Source organism: Ixodes scapularis, unplaced genomic scaffold, assembly GCF_016920785.2.
Source record: "Ixodes scapularis isolate PalLabHiFi unplaced genomic scaffold, ASM1692078v2 ptg000020l_1___fragment_2___debris__unscaffolded, whole genome shotgun sequence".
Taxonomy (NCBI): domain Eukaryota; kingdom Metazoa; phylum Arthropoda; class Arachnida; order Ixodida; family Ixodidae; genus Ixodes; species Ixodes scapularis.
Window position 1 is genome coordinate 120,292 of NW_024609890.1, and position 9,922 is coordinate 130,213.

At 45.9% G+C, this 9,922-nt stretch overlaps 1 non-coding gene across 1 annotated transcript; it reads right to left on the minus strand.

Annotated features, from left to right (window-relative positions):
* Positions 1–8,672: 8,672 nt before the first annotated feature.
* Positions 8,673–8,795, minus strand: LOC120843894. The gene has a single exon (XR_005716288.1). It is a non-coding gene; the product is annotated as a U5 spliceosomal RNA (small nuclear RNA).
* Positions 8,796–9,922: the final 1,127 nt, after the last annotated feature.

Sequence of the window (9,922 nt, forward strand, 5' to 3'; positions counted from 1 at the left end):
GCATCATCGAAAACCCCTAAATCAGCTTTTTTAGGAAGATATAAGACAGGGGAAGCATTTTACGGCTTTCTGAATAAACACTCAAATTGAACGCGTTTCTAGGTTTCCGTTTCTTTTCGGAGCGCAGCTTTGCGCTCGCCGTCCTACTCCCTGGTGGTCGCGGCGCGAAGCCCCGCGACCACCGGGGAGCATGAGAAGAGATGCGTCCCTCCCATCCACGTAAGATGGCGGGAGGTAGGGGGCGCGTGTGTCGCGTATCTCAACCACTGGGAAGCGGGACCGCGGGCGCAGAGAAGCGCTCCGATAAGAAACTGAAATCTAGAAATGCGTACAAATGGAGCATGTTTTCAGAACGCCTTGAAATGTTTCACTGGCGATATATCCTTCTAAAAAGAGTTGATTCATTGGCTTTCATTCAGGCTTAGCAAGTTCCTAATTGAAACTATATGCCTATGTTCTCCAATTAAAAGTTGATTGACAAGTTTTACTTAATTAGCCGGCTGATCGCTACGATTAGGACCCTATACTATGTTCTTCTTGGCCGTGTAACTCACCCGCAGAAACCGGATAAGTGTAGCTTTCACGACATTTTTTAAACAAATCTGTAAAGCTTAGAAAAAAAACCTGCAATCTGTTTTTGCAGTGGACCTACCAGGCACCTACTCCGTACACCCACGATAATAATAAAGCTTGTGCATTACGTGCAGTTACTCTACTAAAGCTAAAAAAAATAGAATTTGCTTAAAAGAAAAGTATCTATCCGCCCAGCTCCAAATAATATTTCTACCAGCATAAATAACCTGTCCACTTTTATAAAAAAAAAAAAAAAAAACCTGTGAGTGTACGTACATGCGTTCCAGTAATAATTCTAGTCAAATGAAAAAAAAACCAGTGGTGACGTTTTTTTTTTCAGTTGTTTCTTCCTTGGGCTTGAAATGTTATTTTTCGTATCACATTCTCAGGTGTTATATTATTACCGTTTTGTTGATATAACTTTCCACCTTGTAAACTATACAACATTGCGCTTCCACATTCCTTCTGGCATCTGATACACATTATTGGTAGGCATACGTCACAGCTTCAAAGAGCTCCGAAACTAAGAGTGTTCGGTAACGTACGTGTATACTGAGTTGGATTAGCTAAAACCGTCTGGATAAGAAGGCCCTATTGCTGGTTTTTCTACGTCACGTACCGCGGAACGGGCTTAGGGCACAGACTGAACAATAAATGCTGCGTAAGTGTTGGACTGAGACTCGTGTTCTCACTGATCGAGGACGTGTCTCAACCGAAGACACATCCAAACACTTTACTACGAATAATGCATCCTACTTCCCAATAATACAATGGCCTCGGCGCAGACACGTTTTCCGCAGTTTGAATGGTGTGGATGACCAGCCACCTTGGGTTTTTTTCCTAATGAATTGAGAGTGGTGAGAGGCGCCACCTATTGCCATAAAAGTCGCGGTAATCATCAGGCCGTTCGGTCGATGCAAGTGTTTGCTCAATGTGTCTTTGCTAGTTCCATATATATATATATATATATATATATATATATATATATATATATATATATATATATATATATTAGAACAGAAATATTTTTGGGGTAGATAATAATATTCTGAAAGGACTTCATACGTAACTGTCAAAATAAAATAGCAAAAGTTGAGAAGATCTGAAATTTCGAGATGTATGGAGACATCAAATCTCTTAATGTAATGTAACCTAGGTGCCTTTATGGTGCCATGTAACCAGGAGATGCTCATGAGTTAAGCAGCGTTTTGAAGGCAATGAAGTAATGCAATTTTTTGAAGACAAAGAATTTATGCATCTTTTTTTTATTAAAGTGATTTTTTTTATTAAAGCCAAAAAGTTATGCAAATTATTTCTCCACAGGCCACATTCTTGGGATTCCTGATTTCGGTGGCGCCCTGTTTTGCAGGTTCGTTGGCCAGGTTCCTTGATGTTTTGTTTTGCTTTAGCCTGCGGTGTACAATACACTATTTTTGAAAATCGTAAGATCGGGAGGTATTCGTTGTTTGAGCACGCGCACACCAGAAATACCAGCACAAGCATCTTCCTTGAGAACCTGTTATTATGGTCGTTTTTGAGTTTGTGAAGCAAAAGCACGTTTTCATTCCAAAAGCTCTGCATCTATACATTTCTACATTGTGAAAAGCTTCTCCCCAGCAGAAATATATATTTGGAGAAACTGGAAACTAAATTAGTCCCAACGATATGAATATCAGTATTGTGGGAACGTAGACTACGGAGAACGACAAAGTACAAAGGCATCTCAAGAAAGAGGGCTTGTGCTTTAGATATCTTTAATCTGACAGTCTCCGCAGATGCGTATATGTAAATAAAATGGAATATAGAGACGTACACTTTATGTGGTGACCCGAACGTGATGCGGTGCGTAAACATTTGGAAGCACCGTATGATGGGCCTTATCTAGTTCTTCAACGCTACGAGACTTTCCATGTGGATTTGGGGACAAGAAAGTACGTTATATCAATCCATCGTCTCAAGCCTGCCCACAATGCACGGATTAGCATCCTCTCGACAAGACAACTCAAGTCTGCAGTAAGACGCCACAATACACTTAAGCCCAAGACATCATTTTGACTTCATGTGCACTGGCAACAATGCCCTGGTCTTCGAGGGGGAGTATTGTAGGAATATTGACAATATGAAGAACGGCAATGTACAAAGCCATCATGAGAAAGTGAGCTCACGTTTTACATCTCTTCGATCTCTGACAGGGTCCATAGATGTACATATGTAAATAAAAATGAGTGCACCGACGAATACTCCTGTTCCAATTGGAGTTGCTGAAGTTGTTCTCCGTTAAAAGAATCAGAGCACACACGTTTGTTACTCAAAGGATCCGGCTTTTTTTTTTTTTTTTTAAACGGCGCCAAAATTTGCATGCATGCTTACAGCGAACTGCTCCTTCCTAGGAACTGAAATGATATACCCCCGCCATTTAGTTGAGAGGAATCAATCGATATCTAAAACAGGATATTCTAAATGCCGTTCACTCACATGCGTGGATCCCGAGAAAACCTTTCCCGGCGATCCGCGTTTCTTGCAGCCGTCCTCATAGCACAAAGTTCCCCCCATCGGCACATCGGCGATCAAGTCCTTTTTACTCCGGCCCGAGCAAAGCGGCTGGGACGGCGCGCATGCGTATTCCAGTCTCCGGTGTGGCGAGACGTCCACACCGCAAGGGGAGAAATCGGCGCAGTAGCCGCTCCGTCCAACGCAAATGAGCTGAGTAGGATGTATTCTACAAGTATTTGATACATCTCTCGTACCCAATTGGTGCCCCTCGCACACTCTAAGAAAAAAACGGTGTATTAGTCCCGAGAAGTTCGCGTGGCGCCCCCTTACGGCGAACCGGGGTGACGTCACGGCAAGGAGAGAATTTTTCCCCGACTCGCCCCGCTCGCCCTGTGGAGGCTGTGACGACGCTAGCTGTCGGGGCGCTCCTTTCTATTTAATTTTTTTTTCTTGCGTGTTTTCCGTAGGAAGTGTAAATTTTTATATGTCACTTTATTGAGGTATGGCCTGTAGCTACAGGCGAAACTTCAAGCAACATTTTAAGCATGGTTGACAGGGCAGGCAACGCAGGAATCACAGCTGGTATATGAAAATAAAGAAATATGACCACAATTGCAGGAGCATCACTATAGATTTACATCTCGCACAATAAATGCTGCTGATGGTCTGAATGAATTGGCAGGTCATGTATACTATTTTTTTTTTCGTATCTCTGTTTTTAAACAAGATCGCCGAAGCAGAAAAGCTGCATGTTGCTCGAGCACCATGCTAAATACAATCTGGGCCATGGGGAGAAAATCACAAGTAAGACAGCCCAAGTGCAGGGGCAAAGAAAAAAAATAGTGAACATTTATTATATACATTGCTCGCATTTGATCTTTGCTGGATTCGCATAGTATTTCAATGGACTACATGGGTGGTATTTGTGGTCTTGTTTATATCAATCCTCAAGTAATGTATAACAAGCGTAAGCTAAGATGTCTAGCTCGGTATTAGTCCCTTAAGCCCTAAAATTGACATTTTACTTAAATCGAATTGTCCTGAAGCTAAAATACTCGAAGCTTTTCTCATGCAGAGTGTTGCCATTCACAGTTTCCAGATTTTCTGCTACTAGTGCTGCATCTATACCTCTAGGCAGACGTTCGAATGCTTGCTTTGACTCCTGTTTTCCTCTGTTGTCAGCGAGTCCAGCTGTAGGGCAGTTTGGAGGCTGAGGAAGCTTTTGGGGACCTGCAGCAGTGTCTCTTTTAATTGGGTAATGGCAATTCAGACTAAACGGTGTATTTTCCGAATACCCAAGGCTGAAATAAAGAGTGTCAGGAAAAAGTATAGACATTCCAAATTACGGCACTATTGCTGCGCATATTTGGGGCAGTTCAATACATATCATACAGGCAACTGGGCAATTCGGCCGTTTTTGCTGCTACCATACAAACTAATTTCCAGTAAATGTGCATCTCCTAAGAAATATGCCTGCATACGTGTATAAACTATATACCATAAACGACTTAATTTTCGCGGGCTCAAATATTCGCGAATCGGGCCAAAGCTTAAAATTTAAAATTATTCGTGGGTTCTAATTTTTGGCGAATCGAGCGTAGCTTCCGTAGCGTTCACATATTGCCCGAAGTGTTCGCGGGACGTATTTTTCGCGAATTGTAGGTGATTCGCGAAATTTGCGAAAATTTATTCGTTTACAGTAATTAATTCACAAGGAAGCTACATTTATGTAAAACGACCCTGTTCCACGAGCAAGTCAAAGATCATCAGACGCAGGGCCTTTAAAACTGCGAACCAGCGCATGCAGAATGGCAGCGCAGAGTCGGGTTCGCGAGCTATTTTGCCGACCACCCAAAGGCCCATGATATAAATGCCACTTCAAATGCCCTGAAAGCGGGATGTATTATCGTCCTAAATCATGAACATGCAAGGAACAGAATTTCAGCGTCTGAAACACTTGCGCCACCGCTTCACCGACCCCTCGCAAGATTGCCTTGTGTCGTGTGGACGGACGGGGAGGTTCATCGGTGGAATTGCCTCCGCCGATAGCTTTCGGGATTCGTAACCCAATTTTAAAGATAAAAGGGACAAACAGGCTTGTAAAATGTATGGGACCACGTCAATATCGGCCTAACTCAACGTCTTGTTCACCGGGTAAACGAAGTCCAGCTCCTCGAAGAGCTTGCGGCACACAACGCCAAACCAGGAAACCGGTGCTGGGAAGCGAGCCGATGCGAGATCGCGGAGCGGAGTTCTCCCCCTGACGTCACGGTACACTTCACCCAATCAGGGCGCGGCGACCGCAGCGACGCTTGTGTTCGCTCTCGAGTGCATCGGGCGCACATGCGCCCTTTTCCTGAAAGATGCACCCTGCGTTACCCAGCCAATGTACTTGTACACCGACAATGAGCATCCTCCTCTCCCTTAAAAACCTCTAGGTGTATCAGTGCACCCCCACGCTAGCTACGCGCCCCGATCAGCTTGTGCTTGGATTACCTCTTCGGGGTCACTTTTTGGGTTGGCCAGTTTCTTAGGTAGTCTGGAGCTACCCTGAACTCTCGGTAGTGACAGTAGAGTGGACGCTATGCTTGTTTAGGCCAATCGGGTCTCCGGGTAGGATCACGTGACTACACTCTCTGAGCTAGAAATAAGGCAGAGCACGGCACCTGCCTGAAGGCCAAGGCCACGGATAGCATCCACTGCACTATTAACTTTGGGTCGAACTTTGAAGAGGATACAACTGACTAATCCTTCATCCATGACTAATCCTCTCGTTGTGTTCATTGTTGGGTTGCCCCTGAAGATAAGCCTTTGCGAGGACGCCCCCCTTTTGGCCTTGAAGGAGCTGCTATTTACTTTTTCTTTCTCTCCCTAAGCTGAAAGCATGGAAGAAGGTGCGCAGTTGCCGGACCAATGAACCGGAGGCTTTTTCATCCCATGACTGCGCTGTCTGGGCGCGGGTGACGGCAGGAGCGTAATCATGTGATAGAAAGGTTTCACGGATGACGTAGTAGCTTTTCCCGACCTCGGAATGTCCGCTTCTCGGCCTAGTTTCTTGTGTGCTGTGCTGCGACCAGCGGGGCTGCCGTAGATTTCGTCCGCGACAACGTATTCGAGTGTACCAATATTTCCAGTGTTTGAAAAGTCCTACGCGTATATCGGCAACAAGCGATTTCTTCAAAAAAGTCCAGGGAATTCATGTGATGCGTTTAGTATTCGGTTCGGTAAATTACTGCTTCTGCCACATCGTGTTGAATCTTCACAGACCCCTTTCCTTTCGTTTTTGTGTGTGTGTTGTGCTGCAGGGCCCGTGTCGAGATATATTAAGGATTGCATATTTCGAGTCCGGCATTTTCATCGTAAGTGCTTTGCAACCTACTCCTTCGCAACAATTGACCGTTCCGTTCCGGATTACTTCTAGAATTAGGCAGTGCCTATTTTCTAGCAGCCGGGGGAATAATTTCCCCGAAAATCAATCGGCAGTCGCCTGCCATTAGCTGAATACAATCATGTGGCAACTGCAGGTAGAATACTGACTTTATTATTCTCCTGGCGTTCTGCGAACACACGTTTTCGTTGATACACGTTCTGTAGACACGTTTTATCGACACTAACGTTTCATCGTCACTCGTTACGCGAAATGCACGCCGTAGGGACATTTTGTCGGGCGTGTATCTCTGAGGCGCGTGCTCACCAACTCAGCCCACCCGTTCACGCCGCTTCGTGGCGACAGTCTGCGGCGGCTCATTACGAAAATATTAACCAACCTGTCCCCCCCGTACACGTCACTTCGGGGGTACAGCTGTCGATGAAACGTCGTTCGATGTATGAATGGCGACTGCCGATGGAATCTCGTGGAAATCATTCTGTCGGTTGCTTGGAGAATAGGCACTACCTAAGACCTACTTCCGTTTCTTGTTTGCTTAGTAATCTTCTCAGTTGTGTAACAGCTTCTTCGTACCTCTTCACATATCACGGATTGCTTGCAAGTTTGTACTTTTTTACGGAATAAGCTGTCCAATAAACTTCTATGACATTTGAAAACAATCCCGTGTGTCCGTTTACCTGCCTTTTTGCAATCACCGGGGCGCATATCTTTTTAAAGGTTCCCTTGATGTCATAGATAGGTTTATAAAGTTAGTTATGGAGCGGGTGCATAAAGTGGTGTGACCGTGCACCTTTGAATTGGGTGCATCTGTGTTCTCTTCGAATTCAGTGGGTGTAAAGGGAAGTGTAACGGTATACTATTCAACGGGGTGCTCCTGTGTTCCCTTTGAGAGCAGTAGGTGTAGAAAGGGGAGTAATGTTACACTTTTGTGCGGGGTGCATCTGTGTTCCCTTTGAGTCAGGCGGGTTTATGAAGCGGTGCAATGGTACCCCTTCGAAGGGGGTGCATCTGTGTTCCCTTTCATCTCATTGGGTGTAGAAAGAGGTGTAGCCGTACACCATGGAATGGAGTGCACATGTGTTCCCTTCGTGTGAGATTTCTGCAGAAAAGGTGTACATGTGCACCACACCAACGGGTGTACACGTACTCCCATATTTGGGGTGTGCAAGTGGTATATGTGACAAGCACTTACACCCCTATGGGTGTACCCCATGACACCCCTTTTTTGGAGTGCAGGCCCGCGTTAGATGACATTAAAGTCCCGCTGGCGTTGCTATATACAGTTCGCGATAGGTATACAATGCAGTACAGCCTCTGCCACAACTATGCGCTTGAGGCCTTTGTCGTGTTTAGTCTCCGCATGCAATGAAGTTCTCAAAGGCAGAAAGCTTGCGCTCGAGGCTGAGCCGCTACTATACGCCGGACCTGTCCCCAACCACGGTCGCTCAATTCTGGTTTCCACTCCGTTGCGAACGGCCTGTCGAGTGACTCTTTTTTCCGAAAAGTTATCGGAATTCCAGCTGTGGCGGATGCGCACCCTGCAGATCTAACTCAGTGGCCGATACGCGCCTCTCGCGGCGTCGTCGCGCCTACTCATCGGGAGATGACCCCGGCAGTCGCAGATCGACTGCAGTGGTACACCGGTGGGTGTTGCAAGGTCGACATGCCTGCCCGGGCTATCGCGTTGGCGGAAGCAGCGGGAGCGGCGGCGGAGCTCTATTGCTTTCCCAACTTAGAAGTGGCCGCGCGCGCCGCTGTTCACTGGGAAATCCGTAGCGGCTCCTAGCGGACGCAGGTTGCCCATAGGCCTGTTTTTCTCGTTCAAGTGGCCTGAGCGCGCCCGTGGGGCGCGCCCACGTAATGCTTGCATCAATCAAAAATGATAATTTACGCGCCAGAATTTTTCTAATTCTTTCTCATATTTTTTAGAGCGCAGCTCTTAGGGGCCCGTTTCCGGCTTGAGAGGCGTCGCCGTCACCGTCGGCGTAAACCGTCGGCGCACCTCTCTCGTGGTCCGCCGCGACACCCCACCGAGCGCTGCACCCGAGGAATTGCGTTTTTAGGTCTAAACATATGTCCGGCACTGCCATTCGCTGAGCTCCTTTCCGTAAGTTGCGGTGATTGGCTCTCAGACTGTTGTGCGGGAAAGTTGCACACGAGCTTCTCTTAATGTGTAGACCATAAAGAATTCTGATTTTTGAATTTCGTTCCGAGGCCTCTACCAAACGGTAGTGGCCTTCCAAAAATTGGCCTATAGGCTCAATTGGAGTGTCCCTCCCCACGGTAATCTTTAGTAAAAGGCGAAAGATTATTTCGTAATGGTGAGGAGAGGCCTGAGCGATAACTTCAAATATGTTGAAATAGAAGAACCCATTCGACACGTGCAACCTGTACTCCGCAGTGATACGGCCGCAAGCGTAGACTTTATTGCTTTTATTTAATATATAAAGTCGCCAAATAGCCAACACGTGCTTTTTATTTAGAGCGTGAACACTATCTCTTAAAATGTAATATTATATTTCACAACGCTTCATCTTTTTATTTGAGTTTTATTAATAACGCGAAGAAACAAAGCCACGTCTATGTCATCATCATCATCGTCAAGGGCTTCGCGCTTGGCTTCGCCGCAAAGTAGAAATTTGGGCTAGTTGGTTCATGATCAGTATTTACAGCGCCAAAAAAACGACAGGACAAAGACGAGAGTAAACAGGACGAGGCGCCGCTTCGTTCGGCTGGGGAATTTTCCGAGCCGAAAACTCCCCACGTCCCCAGAATCTCCCCGTTTGTCCCTACCCAACTATATACGTTGCCTGGTATGCAAACTGTCTATGTCTGTAGGATTCATTTGATTATGATTTATTTTTTACGGAGTCTTCTATTTCCGGCTTATTTGGACAAATCTGCACTATTTCACTGCACGGGCCCGGCCAACCCAAAAGCCCGGGTCCGATCGGGCCGGGTGTACACATTGGTCTCGAGACCGGCCGGCCCGAGACCGATCCTGAGATTTTTTTCTTCAATTATTTGCTTTAGTTTATATATATATATGTTTGTTGTATAACATATTGCAATCTACATGACGTGTATAACGCTTCGACAATATTGTTGATGCATTCAGCAAAGGCAACACCGAACTACGCACGAGGAGCACGGTCACTTCATAAAATCTATAAAAAAAACCTAAGATTCAACCCCCCCCCCCCCCCCCCCCACCAACCTGTACTCCAGTCATGGACACCCCATAAAAACTTTTCTGGATGCGCCACTGGTGAGTTCCTTCTGTTCGTTGAAACGAGAAGATATCATTCCCCGTTCTACCTGCTTATCGTCGGGGCATGGCAAGAAAGGTGGTGAGAAATTTAGCCAATCGTGGACGATGCCACAAATCTGTCGTAAAATCAAAATTCGCTAAATAGTTTTATAAGTAGAAACGTTCTCCTTCGGGATATGACGTACCATCACTCAGCT